Genomic DNA, 18452 nt, shown 5'->3' on the forward strand with positions numbered 1-18452 from the left:
TGTTCAGAGGGCCATTAAATTCATACAAACTTTTCATCATTTACATTTTCCTAATCAATAGGCACTAAAAGGACAACTATTATTAAGTAGGAGGTCTGTCAGATTTTTAGGTATAAAAATAGGGTCCTTATTGTTAAAAGAGGTGGAAGAATCTATAGGTTCAAAATTGCTACTTTTATCTTTTTTTTGGATAACTGTTTCAAGTGTGTTTTGGAGTTTTAAAAAATATTTTGAACTTTAGTTGTTTTCTGATTTAGCTTTACCATTTCCAGGTAAATTATCTCACTCTGTGATATACTTGTAACATGAAAGGATTGATTAATCCAAATGCAATCCTTGCTGGAATAGTGGCTCTAGGCAATGATAATCAATGGCTACACAGACTAGGTGAAAGTTCATTCGGAGACTTTTTAGTGGTTGAAGAAAAAACTGTTTTGGATTAAGAGAGACTTAAAAGATTAACCAACAAATGCTATTTGTGGACTTTGGACAAATCCTAAAATAATTGGACAAATATAAAAATACATTTTTGGAGACAATCAGGGAGAAATGAGGCAGAGTATTAACTGATCCTAAGAAATTCTTGTTAATTTTGTTAGATGAGGTAATGGCATCATGGTGAAGTTAAGGAGAAAACAGTCTCAATCACTTAGAGATCATGCCAAAGTATTCATGGGTTGAAATGGTAGAAGATCTAGGCATTGAAATGCAATAAGAAAAAAGGTGGAGAGCAGAGATGAAATCAGAATGTTAGAATTGTTGGTAATTATTGAAGTTGGGTGTAGGTACTTGGGGATCATATTCTATTCTTTCTACTTTATATATTTGAAAGTTTCCATAATGGTTAAAATAAAATTGAAACATGTCCTAGTCTTTGACTGATGGCCTCCAAGAGATGAAGCAGAGGACATAACTAATGGAGTAGGTTTATGCCTTTCATTGATGCTTTCATTTTTCTTTCTTTCTTAAGGATAAATTGTGTGCATGTCGGTGAGATTAGGAAGTGGAAATACTGTATATATAGGCTTGGGCTTATAATTGAGGTGAACAGGATCCAGAGAAGGAGGTTGAAATTGCTAGTCAGATGGGTGGAACATGGGAGGGACAGTGATAATTTAGCTGTCTAAGAGTTGTTGGGTACTATGGTCTGAATGTTTGTGTCCCCCTAAAATTCACGTGTTGAATTCTAATGCCCAATGTGATGGTGTTAGAAAGTGGGGCCTTTGGGAAATGATTAGGTGATGCGGGACGAGCCTTTATGAATGGGATGAGTACTCTTATAAAAGAGACCCCACCGATGTCCCTAGACCCTTCTTCCATGTAAGGCTGAAACAAGAAGTTTGCGACCTGAAGGAGGGCCCTCACCTGACCCTGCTGGCACCCTGTTCTTGAACTTCTAGCTTCCAGAACTGTGAGCAATAAGTGTAGGTTATTGATAAGATACCCAGTCTGTGGTATTTTTCTACAGCACCTGGAAGGGACTATACATTGGGCCATGTTTAATTCAAATGTGTTTCCCTTTTCTGCTGAACTTGAGGCCAGGAACAATGTCTTAGCTACTGACCTATCCTCAGTGCCTGCCATAATGTCTGGGTAAAGGTTGGGCACTTAGTAAATGTTGCCTTGATGAATAATTAAATTTCAATGAATTGGCACCAATGTTGTATGAGCGACCTAAATAAGGCTTTAATAAATAACTAATGCAATGAGTAAGTTGATCTACACAAATCCTTAGTTTTGAAGAGAAAATGGCCACTATTAGGTGTCAGGAACATAATACCAAATAATTACAAATTATCTTCGTTATAATTAAGCACTGGGCTGTTTTGGAGATGGAGTCACTATACTTGCTTTTCAGCCTCATGAATTCTCATTATCGTCTCCTTGGTTATGACAAACAAGTGTAATGCTAAAATACTACTGTCTTAGGGACAGTATTATTGGCATGGAGACACAAGAGTACTTGCAAATAAGGAGACAAAAGTGGCTTCAATAAAATTACTTCCTATCAAGTGTAATAAACATGTACAATCAGTTCTTATTAAGGACCTTTGAGGCTGGCCACGTTAACGAGGTATGGAGACAACTAAATGAGATTTTAAGTTAAAAAAACAAACCAACAAACAACGCCCGCCCCCCCCCCAAAAAAAAAAAAAACACAAAAAAAAAACCCAGAGAGAATAAAGATGAATGTAAAGAAAAGAGGAAAATAGAAAATGAATAAAACAAAGAGGAACAGGTATGATGAAAATTGCCCTGCCATTCAGTGGCAAGAGTGAAAGTAAGTCTAATGACTTTCTCTGCTTTCAGTTTTAAAAATAAGACACATTTCTCAGATAGGAAATACAGTCCATTATCTGTCAGTGGTGTTCTATGTTGTCTTCAGGCAGCAAATATATGCCATAAAATAAACTTCAAACTCCCCAGCCCCATCTTTTTAGCGGTGGCACAAATCAAGGCTGTTTGGAAAATTGGCTCTTGACAGCTTTTCTACCCTTGCTAGAGAAATTAATTGATGAGTGTGATGTGTGCGTGCATGTGTGTGTATGCTGTGGTTCATAGATTTTTTGATGAAGGCTTCTTCTTCTTTTTTTTTTTTTTTTCTTCACATTTAACATCTCTGAAGCCAAGGTGTGTGTCAGGGTTTAATTGGCAGCATCGTATTTTCTTTCTGGATGGCTTACGAAATAATGCTGCATATTATAATCAGCCACATCTTAGGCTGTAAATTTGATTTATTTGGAGGCAGGGCAGGGGTGCTGAAGGAAGAAAAGGACAAAAGTAGGAGAAAAATGTGATGTTTTGTATAATGGCATAATTTAGAAAAAAAATTTTTTTTCCACTTCAACTCCTGTTACTTGATTGTATGACTATTGGGAATAAAAATGGCATCTGCTTATATTCTTTGGATGGGTCCATGAAAATTGTTAACCTCTTCCTTCTGAATTCCCTTTCATTTTTTTCTCCTACCCCTTCTCTGCCTCTCATATACTTATGATTTTGGCGAGGTGCGAGCTCCACATTTACAATTTTCTAAAAGGAGTACATGACTTAGATCAACTGTTAGTTTGAGAAGACTCAACCATGAAAAATCTGAGAACAGCACCAGAGCTGTAACATAAGGTGGGACTCAGAGCCCCTTAATATCTTCGAGAATTTTACTTCTGCTAAGTCCAAACACATTGATGTGTGCCCAAGATCTGCTTCTGCTTCTATTTCTCATTTCTGGTTTTCTGGGCACAGCCTCATGCTAGATACCAAGCAATTGCAAGCTTCAGTTCAGCAACTATGAAATAAGGGGGCCTTGGTCCCCTCCCACAGGAGGGAATTGCTTTTAACCCTTTAGAGCAGTTCCTTTTGTTCCTTTCTGCAGCTGTAGGTCTTGGGAACTTGCACTTAGATGTGAGGGCATTACCTGTCATGGACTCGATCGGCATGTCATCCATCACACAGAGGGAAAGCAAGTGCAGCAGGAAACCTGGTGCTGGCACCCACGGGTCAGGAGCCTTGAATGTTGAGTTTTTACATAGGATGATGCATCTCTTAAACTGGTTTTGATTTTGTGACACAACTGAGCTCAGATGAACCGGTGAAAGACTGTGGCACTAGCTGAATCAGCAAGATGACACTGCTAGAGGTTATAGGGGAGAGAGCAAAGGTGACTATCTGCATATTGGCTGCTGACAATTGGGTAATGAGTTTGGATAATAGACAATAGAGAGAAAGCTATAGTCTCTGGCTATATCTGTCAACCACACGATGGCAAAAATTCAGTGAAAAATATTCATCAAGTCAATTGAGCTAAATTAGTGTAGGCAAGGTTGAAGAGTTCTGGGTATAAAGTCATTGCAGACAGTAGAAATTTGGTGATGTTCACTTGTGTCCTGTGCAGATGTTCTTTTATGCATCCATAAAGTTATCAGTTTCATCAGACCTAATCTTCCCTTGCCAGAAACCAAACAAAATATCACTACCCTTTTGGAATGATTTTGTCATTGACAGAAACATAATTTCACTTATTCAGAGAGAGAAATGTTGACATTGACAAGAAGATAGTACCTTTTACCTTCAGAACTGTTTTATAGGAAACAATTTAAGCTCAAATAGCTTTTACTTCCATTTTTCTCAGTTTTATCAGCAATGATTACTCCCTTTGCTGCTTTGCCATGTCAACCCACGTCCCAAATGGATGAGACTGATCTAATCAGTTTCTGGTTTAGAATGAAGATTAAATATCCCCAGTCCAGGTCTTGGTGTTGAGGCACCTTTGGGTACCTTGGGCATGGTTTAGCATCCTGGCAAGCTTAACCTTGTAGCTGTGAAGGGGTGAAGGGGCCATGAAAGCTCAATGCCGCGAGAACGCCAATGCTGGGGTTCACCACCACATTGAACAAGGTAATTGTAGGGAGAAGAGCTTTCTCAGGTCCCAAGTAAGGACGTATATTGGAATAAGGGAGAGGAAGAAGTTAGGCAGGAAAGAGCCAGGAGAACATTAAGGGAATCAGCTACATGTCTATGTCCCCAAATAGACGTGGATACCTTTGTGATCAGTGTCACACTGCCTACCTTTAAATCCCTACTCTCTCCCTTACTAGCTTTGGTGGGCTACGAATTCTCTCTGAGCCTTAGTTCCTTCATCTGTAAAATGAGGATAATAACAATTACTATTTCACTGCGGGCTTTGATGATAATGTATATAAATCATTTAGCTTAGTTCCTGTCACATAGTAAGTGCTCAATAAATGTTACACTAGCTTTTTATTCCTTCATCAATCATATCGGTGTTTCTCATCAGACTGTGAACACTTCTGGGGTGGGAATTCTATCTTATTCATGTTTTACTCTCGCATCTTCACGTCTCAGCAACCTTACAATAGTTCTTAAGACAGTCTCTCTTCTTGCTTCCATGATATCATCCTCTCCTGTTTTGCCTCAGACCTCACTGGCTGCGCCTTTTCAGTTTCCTTAGCTTCACCTTCCTTCTCTATCAGATCTCTAAACATCAACCTCTTCCTTGGGCTTCTCCTCCCTCGTTAGTCATTCTCCAAACTCCAAAGTTGGTATCTCCTGAGCTGCCCTCTCTTCTGAGTCCCAGCCTCACATAGCTGGAGTTTTACTGGACGTCTCTACCTGGATGTCTCACAGACAAGTTGAATTTCAGAAACCAAGAGTTCAAAATCAAAACTATTATTGTCCTTCTTCCCTTATCAAACCATCTCAATATATGGTTCCACTATCTAATTTCTCCAGCAGAAACCCAGTAGTCACCTCCTTCTTTACTTCCTATATCTCATCTATTAGCAAGTCCTTTTGGTTCAACCTCTGAAAGACCTCAGAGCCAGCTACTTCCCTCCACCTCTGTACGATCACTCTAATCTTGGCCTCTTTGCCTCTTCCCTAGAATACTGCAAAAGTCTCCTAACTGTTCTTCATGTCGCTACCATTGGCCTCCAACAGTCCATTTTCTATGTGCAGTCAGACAAATCTTTAAAGAAATAATTGGATTACATCCCTTTTCTGATTGAAGTCTGTCATGGCTTCCTTTTCACGCAGCATAAAACCCTGAGTCCTCAAAGAGCCTACAAGGCCTTGAAGGATTGGGCGTTGCTTGCTTCTCAAGCATCCTGCATACCCATTTCCTATACTCAGCCCTGGCCAGTCCGATGAGCCTTGTTTAACCTTGTTTCATGCTCTGGATCTTTCCATGGATTGTTCCTGCTGCCTGGAATCCTTCTCTCCTAGTTTTGATGCCTGCCCCTCTTATTCTTCAGCGGTTATCTTGAATGTCACCTTCTAAAGCAGGCCACCCTATCCCCACCTCCTTCCTATTTCCTTCACAGCACATTCCATTATTCATTATTTTACTTCATTGCTTGATGTCACTTTCACCCATCAGGGCACAGGGATGACATCTGGGTCTTGCTGAGGTATCCCCAGTTCTTAGCACAGTGCCTGGCATATATAGTCAGACTCTGTAAATACCTGGTGAATGAATGACTCCAATAAAATGCTCAACAGATATACATTGAATGAATGGGCAAAGTTAGTGACATCTAAAAGTGTGTGATTCTTTTTAGAGGTGATGACTTTTTTTTTTTTTTTTTACCAAGAGATAAACTGTTAAGCAAAATGGACGCAGCATAGTGTAGGGCAAAGGTGGGGGACTTTGGTGCTAAAAGATCTAGCTTGAGTTGTGACTCTGCCTCGTATTATCTGTGTCACCTTGGAAGTGTTTTTTCATCACTCCCAGCTTTTATTTTATCATCTGGAAAACGGAGATTAAACATCTTTACCTCAGAGGATGTCATGAGGAGTAAAAGAGATAATGTATGTAAATCCCCTAGCGTAGAACTAGCACAGGATAAGCACGCAATAAATGGGCATTTCTTTCTTTCTTCTACCAAATACAAAACTCGCTGGAATTTCAGGGTGTCAGTGAGCTGGTGAGAAAGGTAGTTTTGGAGGAGAGAGGCCTTCTAAGCTCCTTTCCCCACTCTCACCCCGCAATCACATTGCGTGAGCAATCTCAGACCAGTGCAGGAAGCACACACTTTCCAGCACTAGAGGTTGCCAATCATTGTTCAACATACAGGCTGGGTAATTGCCTTTGCTTATCTTTCCTTGAAGTTGCAAATTTCAAATCCTTAGATCCTTCTGCTCAGAATATGACCATATTTCTGGGTGAATCCCAGTGTCATTTTTTGTTTCCTAATTTTCTCAACTATGTTTCATATACCCTCCTGACTCCCACTCCATTAGCTGAAAAGCCTGCTTGAACAAATACCCGGAGGCCTGTACGAGCTCCTAACAGTATTTCAATAAGTGGCACTGTCCTATTTGTGTGAAAATCCACTCTCTGTTCTTCATCCTGTTCTCCTGAGCAGGGAGATTGAGCTTTCCCTGGGATTCTAACTGCTTTCTCTCACTTGCCTTCTGGACTCCTTCCTTTTCCCTTTCCATCTCCTTCCTGTCGCTCTTCCTACCATCTTCCTTTCTCTTTTTTCCTCCATCCCTCTGTATTCCCTTATCCCGACTGCCTCTCCATTTAATGCTCGTTTCATCATCTTTCTGCTCTTTTGCCCTCCTTGAGTAGTATAACAGCTGGAACAGATGCTTGGGTGCCCCGTGGCACATACCTGGGTCTATCTGTGATTTCAGCAGAGCTGTGGAGGACAGTTTCCGGCCCTCCTTGCTTCTCTGCCTCAGGACCTTCTCCAATACCAAGGCCTGGAAGTGTGGAGGAGTTATCACCCCAGGAACAGCTCTCAAGCAATGGGGGATTGGAGCAGGGACCCTGGGTCTGGGTGACTAATTGGATTTGCATTTGAGGGTCAAGGATGGCTGCCAGGTTGTTGAGGTCAGGGAGAAACTGGGAGAGATAGAGGACACAGATGAAATATCAAGTGAGAATGAGCGACCTTAGGGCAGGGATCCTACTTTATTTGTCTTTGTATTCACAACATTTAGCATAGTTATCAGCATCTGTGTTCACTCATTTCTTCATGGGCCAGCGCCTTTCAGGAAATCCTTTATGTTGGCATGGCTTCATCAGAAAGTCAGTGCTGCCACCCAGCCAACATAATATTATCCTGGAGATACTGATAGATTCTTCTCTTTTAATATTTGTTCCATTGTCGCATAAAACATCAGATTCAGGTTCATAAAACTGCTATTTCATTGTCATTTGTCAAGCCACTTTGGCAGTGATTTTCTTTTTGGGGGCATTAATCTTCTAGAATATCAGTATCGCATGATATTTCAGTAAGCATTCCTAAGTGGTTCAGCAAACGTAAATTGTTTAGCATTTATATATCAGCTATATTCTCCAGGAGCACAACATTAGTTAATTCTCATGATACTTAGAGATAAGTGTTATTTCAAGTCTTGATTTGTACATGTTTCATGTTTATAAGTGTTCTCCATCTGCTTTTTTTATTAGTAGCTATTTCATTTTCAACCACTAAGACTTCTATTTAATTTTTTGTTTGCTGCACTCTTCCTGGACTGGGAACACATGGGGACTATCATTAGATGAGCAACTGCAATTTGAATAGCTTATGGCTCAGAGCTGATCTCAAATGACCTGTGTCTTGGCCATGTTCCTTAGAGTAAGAGATTGATTACAGGGAAATAGAGGGGCAGGTGATAAACTAGGAAGTTGTTTCAGGAACAGCAGAATAGTCCTGGGTTCTGACTGTTCCTACCCTTGGGAGAAGGTCCCTTAGGCTTCACAAAGACACCTACCCCCTCACCTTCCCCACCTCCACCCTAGCTACTTGAATGGAGGAAGTGTGAACATCAGCCCAGGAGGGAGTACCAGTGTGCTCCCTAGGAGGTGTTTGACTGAGTACCCTAGGAGGTGCTTGACTGAGTAATGAAAGACACACCAATGAGGACACCTCGGTGCGACATGTGCTCCTATCTCAGCCACAGGAAGCCTTGGCTGCCCCTTTGAGAGTCTGCACTCCGGGAGGCTGAGAGACAGCTGAATGCTGCCAGAGAAAGCTGTGCACCATCTAGGATGAGGCATAATATCAGAGACCACCAACGTTAGGTCAATCCAAGTATAGAACAAGGAGGCCTGCCTTCCCCCTGCTGGCCCCAGGCTGTGGCTATGGCTGACATGGGCACTTCCGGCATTTGGACCAGAAGTGATGTGAACACCAGTAATGAGGGATGACTAGGCTGCTCCGTCCTAGTACCATAAAGAAATCCCTTGTACCCAGACACTTTCCAGGGATATTGAAATCTGAGGGGTGAACCTTGAATTTAAGTCAATATTTACCACCAAAGAAAGTCTTGAATCAGAAAAGGCCAACTTATCTTATATCGAAGGATTAAACGTTTTCCACTGTCAGCAGAAATGGAAGCCCAAGAGCTCAGCTGAGATTGATTATAGATTAAGTTTTTAAAATCAATTTTTTGCAGGTTTTATAGACTCTCATGACTATCAAACATTCTGTCCATTATTATGCTATTATCCCATTCAGCAAAGGAGGAAATTGAGGCTTAGAGATATTAAATAACCTTCTGGAAGGCAACCAACTAGTAAAGGGGGTACTATTTTCCAAGCCATGTCTATCTGACCGCAGGTCTATCTGATTTTTCTTCTTACCCTTTTCCCTAAAGAATTATTAGTGCTTGCTGAACTTTCCCACCAAAGTGCTCTTAAGAGGCAGAGGAGCTCAGATGCACAGCCCTCTCATGGTAGGGTGTGGATGTGGGAGGGCAGGGGCTAGTTAGAGGTTAAATCACACACTGTGAGCAACTTGGAATTTCTTTGAGTCTCATTTTTTTTCAAAATCATAATTGAAACGAAGAACTCATACATTTTATGTCCTGCTACTTATATGTTTTCTTTACTTTTGAAACGTTTTAAATTGTGTAACATTTAGAAAAATGAATTTTCTCAGATAAGCTGTATTTATCCTCCGGTTCCAACTATAAATCAGCAAACCTTGGTGAACCCTCCAGCATACATACATCTCAATTTGAGAACCAGTGGGTTGTCTCAGACAGGTATAAGTTGGGGAGACAAAATATGGATTTATGCAATTAAAGAAGGCTAAAGCAAAATAGAAAACATTTGTACCACTGTATGAGAAAACAAAGAAATAGAGATAAAGTGTGTGTGTTTGTGTGTGTGTGTGTGTATGTGTGTATGTGTGACAGAAGGAGAGAGAATGTTGATTAATTGGCCCAGAAGCTTAGAACAGAGTGTTAATGGAAGCTATTGTTTTTGTGCTCTGGGCTTGCGTGGCTGATTAACTCTGCAAGTTGGAGCAGGATGTGAGTGGGATGAAAGTTGTTTGATCATCATGTGGGTCTTCCACAACCAGGGACCCCTCTCCTGGCCATGTCTGTGAAGTGAGTGGGTCTCTGATGGGCTTGGTGAGAGTACCTTTCCTCAGGATATGTGGAGCTAGAGAGAGAATTCCCCAGTGGGTGGGACCTTGGCCCTGTCTGCAGATATACTCTGGTCTCTAGAAATGCTCTCCTGTTGCTCCTCCCTGTCTCTGGGGATACGTTTTTCCTCCTCAAGTAGCCTTCTGATTCCTAACTTTTTTTCCAGATGGGAGTGTCCTAGATATTGGACATGGCTATTCCCATTGTTGGAAATATTATATTCCTTTATTGTAAGTTGATAAATGAGCATCCTGATTTAGCAATCCATCTCCTGTGAATTTTCTTAGCAAACATCTCTTCCCAGAGCCAGCACACACTTGCGTGAACAGAAGAAGTCAGGTTTTGTATCTGCAAAGCTGAGGTACATCTCTTTGGACCCATGATAGAACCTGCAGGCATAAAGAAAGGATCTCTCTCTGAGGCTGGGTGTCAGCATGTGGCCTACTAGTTTCGTCTACCCCTTCAAAGCCATCTTTCTGTAGGAGCTCAATCATGTGCTTAGGAGTTATAAACGCACTTATAGAAATATTCAGACTCTTTAATAAGCAGAGGAATGCAAATAGACAAATGACATGGCATTCTTTACTTAGCAAATTGGCAAAGTTATAATAATACCCAATAATAACCATAATAATACTTCAAAGGGTGTGGAGAAAACTGCCCTTTCATACTGCTGATGAGATAAATTGGTGCAGTTTTTCACTTTTTTCTTATATAATAAAATATTTTCAAATACCCATACCCTTTGATTTGCCAATTTTCTATCCAGGGATGTATCCCAAGGATAGAGTATTGCTTGTGACAGTGAAAAACCATACATCTCCTCACATACATGCCCTTCAGTAGGTCGTGGTTCATATACATGATGCTGCAACAAGGTCACTGAAATGATCATGAAGCACTAAGTTCACAGATATTGAAAGATGTCGTTAATCTAGTCGAGTGAAAAAATACTGGTCAATGTATATACGTATAGTTTAATCCCATTTTGAATACCTGAGAATACATGTATGTGTGTATGTGTGTATATACACATACGTATGTTTGTATATATGTACATATGCCCATTATCACTGGCTGTCTCTGAGAAGTGGGATGGTGACGGCTTCCAACAGAAGTCCAACTGGTCCCTTACCCTTGGTGAAACATCAGAAGACCCGTTGGTGTTAGTCCATTTAGAATTCCTAGCTTTGCCCACCGTCCATGTGTTAGTGGTCCCCTGTTCCTGATTTTTCAGACTTGGCCAGGCTGGCTTCTGGCTGCTACTTCCAACTGATGCCTGCTCTGTGATCCTGGTTATTCCACTTCTGCCCCTCCAATCCCAAGCCCCTCACACCACTGGGGTTTGATTCTTCACTAGTCCATGACTGTCTCCTTTGGCTTCCTGGCTGTGGTTGTTCTTTGCTAAGCTGGTGCCTTTGGGACTCCACTTTTTTGTCCCTCTCCTGGTTCTCTCAGCCACACATATGCCCATTTGGCCAGCTTGCTGCTGTGGTTTCTTAGCCACCTGCAGCGAGGCCATGCCATCTGTTTGGCTTTTGCTCATCCCCGATGTGTTTCTTTCATCTCCTATACACTCTGCACCCGCCCCCTCCCCCCCATGCCTTTGACTGCCCACATGGCAGGACCTGTCACTCATTCCTGGAGAACGTCCAGGGCAGTGGGGTTGAGTGGCAGAGAGTTCGCCTTCCATGTGGGAGGACTGGCTGAGATCCAGGAGTCTTTGCTGCTGACCCGGCCCTGCCATTCTCTATTAAGCATGCCTGGTGCTTGGGATGGGTGACATTGTCTTTCCATGGAGAATTGGGCTTAACCTGTGCATGGAAAATGGCTTCACTGATGGGTAGAACAACGTTTAGAAAAAACAGTTTCAGAAATCAGGAATGATTTAGTCCTATTCTTTGAAAGCATTACCCAAACGCTTTCTCTCTTTCTCATTTAAAATCTCTACTTTTTGTCCAGGCAGCCCTGAGACATTATTGGAAAGAAGGTGCCAGAACCACTGATACTCTCAGGTTTGAACCTGAGTTTGACTGCTGGTTCTATTACTTATTATGTGATTGTTTGGTGCAACTTTCAGTTTCCTTACTTCATAAAAGGAGGGTTAGTCGTAATCTTAGTAGTGGTAGTAATAACAATAATTACTTATTGTATATTTACTATAAGCCAGCTACTATGCTAAACCCTTTATTTTAATCCTCCTAACAACAATACGATAGGTACCATTAACTTCCCTTTTCATAGGTTGGGAAAAGAAAATTTTAAAGAGCTTAGATGTCCGAGTTCAGACAGCTTGTAGGGCATGGAGCCAGCATTTGACTCCAATCAGCCAATTACAAGCCTACTCCAGTCTACGCTCTTTGCCTCTCCTATGAACCAGTGCAGGTGAAGTACTAGGTTGGTGCAAAACTAATTGCGGTTTTTGCAATTATTTTTAATGTTTTAAACTGCAATTGCTTTTGAACCAACCTAATACATCATTGAATGCTAGCAAACTAAGTGCTCACAAATTGTCCTCTCCTAGGGGCATCCCAGGACTTTACAACTCAAACCCAGGATGGGGGTTAGCTTTATATGTGTCTGTCTCATCTCTGAGGCTGTAGGCTGAATCTTTCATTCCCTATGTGACAATGAGCAATGAACTTCCAATTTATGATCTCCCACTCTCTTTATGGAGCCTCTGTTCCTATATCCCATCAATCACTGTCACTTTGAATTTTTTCAGTGTCTTACAAAATCAACCTCTGTTGCCCTTTCAGTTGGTTTAAAGCTCCTGCAATGAAGCTCTATATCTGTGTTGTCTCCCTGAAATGGCCATTGTACCACATAGAATCGTCAACAATAAACCCTCAACAACAACAACCAGGGCAATAGCAAGTACATTAGTCATCATTAGGATTAATATGATCCCAGATCCCACCACACAGGCACCTACTGTTGGGTGCACTGAATACTGAGCCCAGGGGTCTCAAACTCCAATTCCTGCCAAGTCAGCAGCTTAAATGAGGACGTAGGCCAGGTGGATGGCAATGAACCCAGAGTCTATGGCTTCGCCAAAGAGGAGACTGCTACTTAGCTCTGGTGGACTGCTGCCATGCTGGACTGCAGACTCACTTTTGTCAGATCTTAGCATTTCTCAAGAGAGATTGTAAATACGGATTTCTATGTGTGGTTTCCCAATGTGAAAATGTCAGCAGATAATTCACAGTAGAAAGGACTCCTCATCTGTGTGCTGTATCCCATTTGTTTTACATTCTCTGACTTAGAATCCTTTAGGTTACTGAGTGAACACTACACAATAACAGTTTAAGCCATGATCCTGGGAAAGGGGCTATAATCAAAGGTTTATGTATCGGAGGTCGCTAAAGAACCATTGTATGGCCATTGCCACTTTAAGAGGCAGCCTGGGACTCCAAAGGGCTCACCTGTGTGGCTTCCATGCCAATTGCAGGATCCCATCCTGGTTTCCTCATTGTTGTTTTTTTGGCTTTAATGTTTCTTCTCTTCTGCTCTCTTCTGGTCTGATCTCCTACCAACTGAGCACAGTTCTGTTGCTGCACAATGAAGCTCTGCCAGAGGAGAGGCTTTTCCCAGCTGGGCTCCATAAGCCCCCAGAACTTCAATTCGTGATGCCTGTGCTGCTTCTGCCGACGGGGCCAGCTTCACCATCTACTCCACTAGGAGTCTTTGAGGTAGAAACCCATGTATGGATGTGAGCCATGGAATGAAGTCTCTTGTATGCCACAGCACACAAAAAACCCTGAGGAAAGCTCTCACCCAGTGCTTCTGGGTCCCCAAGAGGACATCCACAGTCATCACGAGGTGTAGCCTGACCTCGTGGCCATAGCAATTCGCACCAGCCGAGGAGTTCTGAATGGCTGGTTCAGTGGGAGTGTGGGCATGGATGATTCTTGACTCGTCTGGGTGTCTCACCTGGGACTGGCGGGAGCTTTGACCATAGAGCCTATGGCAGTGGATGTGCTCAAAAGGAGAGGCAAGGATGTGTTCTGATGGGAGAGAAGTCCTGCTAGAAGCCTGTGGGATCAGGGGCAGTTAGGGTTCTGGTCCATTGATAGGTTGGAATAGGTGCATCAGGACCAAAGCTGTGAAGAATCAGAGGGTATTTGAGGCCTATTTTGATGTCAGTGTAAAGGGCCTGGGCCAGGACAACTTTAACATTCTTTGGTCTGTTAGAGTTGATTATATCATTTTGGTTCCTTTTCTGTCAGAGGCAAACTATGTATTGAAGTGTTCTGCCTGAAGACCACTTACACCTTCTCAACATCTTCATTATTTTGCCTGGTGTCTGGATCTCTTACAAGTATTGACCAGTACTGCTGTTAGCAAAACAAAAACATGTTCGTTGATACCCATGGGACTCACACTTTCCAGAAAAAGACAGAACCGCTATGCATATTGTGTTTACATCTGAGGACTTCTAACAGATAAAGATCCTTCTTCTTCCTGGCAAAGCCGAGGGAGTCACTCGAAGCTGCTGGCCATAGGCACGCGGCACGAGCAGCAGATCATTGGCAGAGGCAGTGTCCTGTGACGTGCGGTCAGCCCTGCTGGGCAGCTTCCCCATCGATCATGTCTCGCTCCGAGGGTCTGAGAAGCTGTGAGGGACAGCGTCTGGGCTTGCAGAGCCTTCAGGCTCCAGGTTTGCATTTACCACAGCCGACAGTTTTCATTTTCAACAAGTTAAACAGTCTTCGTGGTGTATTGGTGATTCATCCAATTCATTTATGCAAGGCATTAGCACAAGTTTGCACAGAACAGAAAGTTCACAACATCGATTTTGTAGAAATGAGGTAAGAGAAGTACCGGGACCTTGGATGAGTGGATGTCCTCAGGGCCAGCACAACTGCTGAGCTGGGGCTCAGGAGGGGGATGGTTTGGAACTACGCTGAGTGGGACCTGGACTTTCACTTCTTTTCCAAGGGCCATCGATGATAGCTGACTATGGGCTACCACACTCCTTTCCTTGGACCATAATCCTTCACTTCTCAAACATTTACTGAGCACTTAGTATGTGCTCAGTAAATACTACTGGGACTGTTCTCAGTGCTGGGGAAAGAGCACTGAGTAAGAAACAGCATCGCTGTCCTCATGGCTCTTCCGTTCTAGTTGTGGAAGGCAGTAAACACAAAAGCAAATAATGTCACATAATGACATGCTACAAAGAACATTAAATAGGCTAATGGGATAGTGAAAGGTGGTGGGGGACTGCTTCATGAGAGTTGGTGAGGGAAGGGCTTTCCAGTGGGGGTGACATTTAAGCGGAGACTGGAAACACGAATAAGAGGCAGATGTGTGGAGATCAAGGGAAAGATCACCTGGAGCAGAAGGAACAGCAGGTGCGAAGGTTCTGAAAGGACAACCCACTTGCCATGTTTGAGGGAAGAAAGAGGATCCACGCTACTGGAGCATCATGAGCAGAAGACAGAGTGGAAGGAGGTGAGGTCAGGAGAAACCAGGTGGGCAAGGTCAGGCATTTAGACTTCATTCTAATCACCTCTTTCAACCAACAGGAAAGAAAGTGCTGGGTTTAGAAAAACAAGGGCAATCATAGGCTCACGGATGGAATCAGACAACTGTCCTGGTTAGTCGCATGTCCCAGGTTTAAGCCAGAAAGTGGCCAAATCAGTGTTCTAGGCCTGTCTACCCCAAAGTGTGTGCTTTTCTGATGGTGCTCTGCCTCCCTTTCTACCTGGTACAGAAGAGAGAGACTGTGTGTCACAGAGCATGTGGTCCTGGAGCTATCCCCCACCCCCACTGTGATCACCTACCACTCTGGGCCTTGGGGTCCTCATCGTATGAAGAGCCCTCAGGTGAGCACAAAGGTCTCTGCTGGGCATTACCTGTGAGGAAAGGTTTTACAGCCCCGGCGTGACAGGACTGAGAGCCGATTTCATCACAGGGTCAAAATAATTCCTTTATGAGGAATAGTAAATGTTACCTATTTCCTCTGAGGACTGAACAAGACAATAAATTTGTTTTACGTAGAAGTCCTTAACTGATGTCCTTCGACCTGTAAGACAACCAGTGGGGTCCATAAACTATTTTCCACATTTCAAAAATCTCTAATGTCCAATGGATCCATTTTGGCAGATTCTGTTTGGCAGAATCTATCTACTAAAGCTGCATATGCAAATATCTAAGGGACCAGAAATTCTCCAACTAAGTATGGGTACTAGATATAGAAATGCTTACATATTGGGGGTACAAAAAGATGTACACATTTTAAGAGATGTTATTTATGTATTACCTTTCGAAGTTGAATTGCAGTAGCAATGTGTAGTATGACGTTCGCTCAAAAGATGGTGTTAATCAAATGCTAGCGTCATTCATTGTATTACAATTTTAATACAGCCATTTCCTTTCTTAAAGTGTGTGTACATTTTTTTGACACCCTCTGTATATTCCCAAAAACCAGGTACCAGAATGTTCAAAACAATCCTATTGGAAATAGCCAACACCTGGAAATGACCCAAATGCCCATCAAGAGTGGAACTGATACATAAATTATGTTATATTCATGAATTATCTTTAAATATGTGTAACATGGATCTTATCAGCCAATGCTGACTAAAAGTAGGTAGGGACAATAGATACTGTAGACCAATTTACATAAAGCCCAAAGACAGGGAAACTGTGTTACTAGAAGTCAGGAAAGGGGTTACCCTTAAGGGATGGTGGTACATAGAGACAGGAAGGGAGGATGAGGGGCTGACAATCAAGGGTGTTGATCATGTTCTGCTTCTTCATCGGGGTGCTGGTTATGTGGGTGAGTTTAATTTGTGAAGATAAATTGAGCAATACACTTTTGACACATATGCTTTTCTATAGCACATTACATTTCAATTAAAATTTTAAAAAATGTTTAATGGAAAAAATATTTAAAACATTTAAGCACCTCCCCTAAAAAAAAAAAAAAATAAAAAAAAATAAAAATAAAACAGATGACAAAAAAAAAAAAAAAAAAAAAGAATCTGAAGACCTGGATCATAGACTGTAGTCTTGGATATGAATTTACCAGCCATGAAATAAAGGAAGCATTATTTCAAAAAAAAAAAAAATGTTTAGTGCAAATCGTATGATAGCCATTTCTGTTTTTTTATTAAATCCCCAGTTGAATATGACTTTTAACAATATAAAATGGGAGAGGAAATTAATTATTCGTGGAAGTCTTTCTAAAGCAATAATTTTTAAAATGTGGACCCAACCCAGGGAAAAATGATGAACGGTTTTCTTGAGGGACCACTTACGAAATGCTTCGGAGCCAGCGGGTTAAACTTTTAAAGCAAACTGTCTCACTGGTGGTGTGTTTGTTTCCAAGGGAGTCCGTGGAAAGTTTGTGATATTTTCATAAATGTTACAAGAAAATGTCATTTGGGGCTGATTTAGATTTAGACCTTGCAAGACACAGGGAGATGGGTTAATGATCTTTTCCTGCCAGCGTTTTTAGATTGGCTTATTATGAATTTCCTGTTTAGTGACAGTGAGGTGAGGGTTCCAAATCCAGCTGGGTTCTTCCCCTTTGCCCTATCCAGAGAACTGCAGATGGTCAGCGATGTAGTCTGACGCTGCAATGCCATCTCCCAGCCAGTCATAAACAGGGACCTCAGGAAAGGACAGGAATCCCTATGCCGATTGAAAGTGAGTTTGTCATGTGAATCAAGGAGACAAAGGGCTTATGTTCTTCTAGGACCCGCGTTTATTGCCCCTCTTTGCAACTGAGCAACCTTCCACCATCTGCCACCCACCCTTCGCCTCCATCTGTCAGCCAGCCAGCCTTTCCAGCTTCCTGCCTGTTGTGTGACTCAGTGGGGTGGGGGACTCAGGCAGTCCATGTAACTGATCCAATCTACCCTGGTTTTGCAAAGACAATGGCAGGGGGGGGGGGTGGCAGCAGGTGGTGTGGGGAAGTGAGAAACTGCCACCCCTCTTTGCCTTGCTCCATTGAACTAGTTCCAGGACCATGGTGATGACTTCAGTCTGGATGCCTGGAGGAGATGAGGTACAGCTATGTCGCCTTGAAGGACATGAAAACCCAGAGGCTGGAAAGGAGGTGGAAGGGGTCAGCAGCCAGAAGGCAGCTGTCTTCTGCAGGAGGCATGTGACAGTGAGAGATGTCATCAGAAGCCATCAAGACACCAAGATGGTATCTTACCACCTTGCGTCGCTTCAGGCAGCGGTACAAGCTGGTAAGACACCACTGCCCGGCAGCCATTCTTGTCTTTCATCTGGGTGTCCACATTTCCCCCTACTGATGCAGGGGGTATATCCAGATTAATCTATGCCAAATTCAGGAGTCCAAGTCTTCTTGCCAATGTTTGGTTTAGGGAGGAGAATTTATCCCAAATTCTAGCCAAAGGGAAGAGAGAGTGAATACATTGGGGGATAGCTAGCAAGTGTTTCCTCGCAGGAAGAGTGGCTCATTGTGATGTCTTAATGTGAGAGGATAGTAGGCCTAGCGGTAAGCCGGCATGTCCAGGCTGCTGGGGGAAAGGTGGAAAGAACCGAGTCCCTCAGGACATTGCAGA

General features: G+C 42.5%; 1 long non-coding RNA gene across 1 annotated transcript; it reads left to right on the forward strand.

The window, feature by feature from the left end:
• The first annotated feature begins 2275 nt into the window (after nucleotides 1-2275).
• Nucleotides 2276-18098, forward strand: LOC141572217 (uncharacterized). The gene is made up of 3 exons (XR_012497469.2): nucleotides 2276-13598; nucleotides 14136-15363; nucleotides 17878-18098. It is a non-coding gene; the product is annotated as an uncharacterized LOC141572217 (long non-coding RNA).
• The last annotated feature ends 354 nt before the right edge of the window (nucleotides 18099-18452 follow it).

This window comes from Rhinolophus sinicus, chromosome 17, assembly GCF_057876585.1.
Source record: "Rhinolophus sinicus isolate RSI-liver-muscle chromosome 17, RSI-T2T, whole genome shotgun sequence".
Lineage (NCBI taxonomy): Eukaryota > Metazoa > Chordata > Mammalia > Chiroptera > Rhinolophidae > Rhinolophus > Rhinolophus sinicus.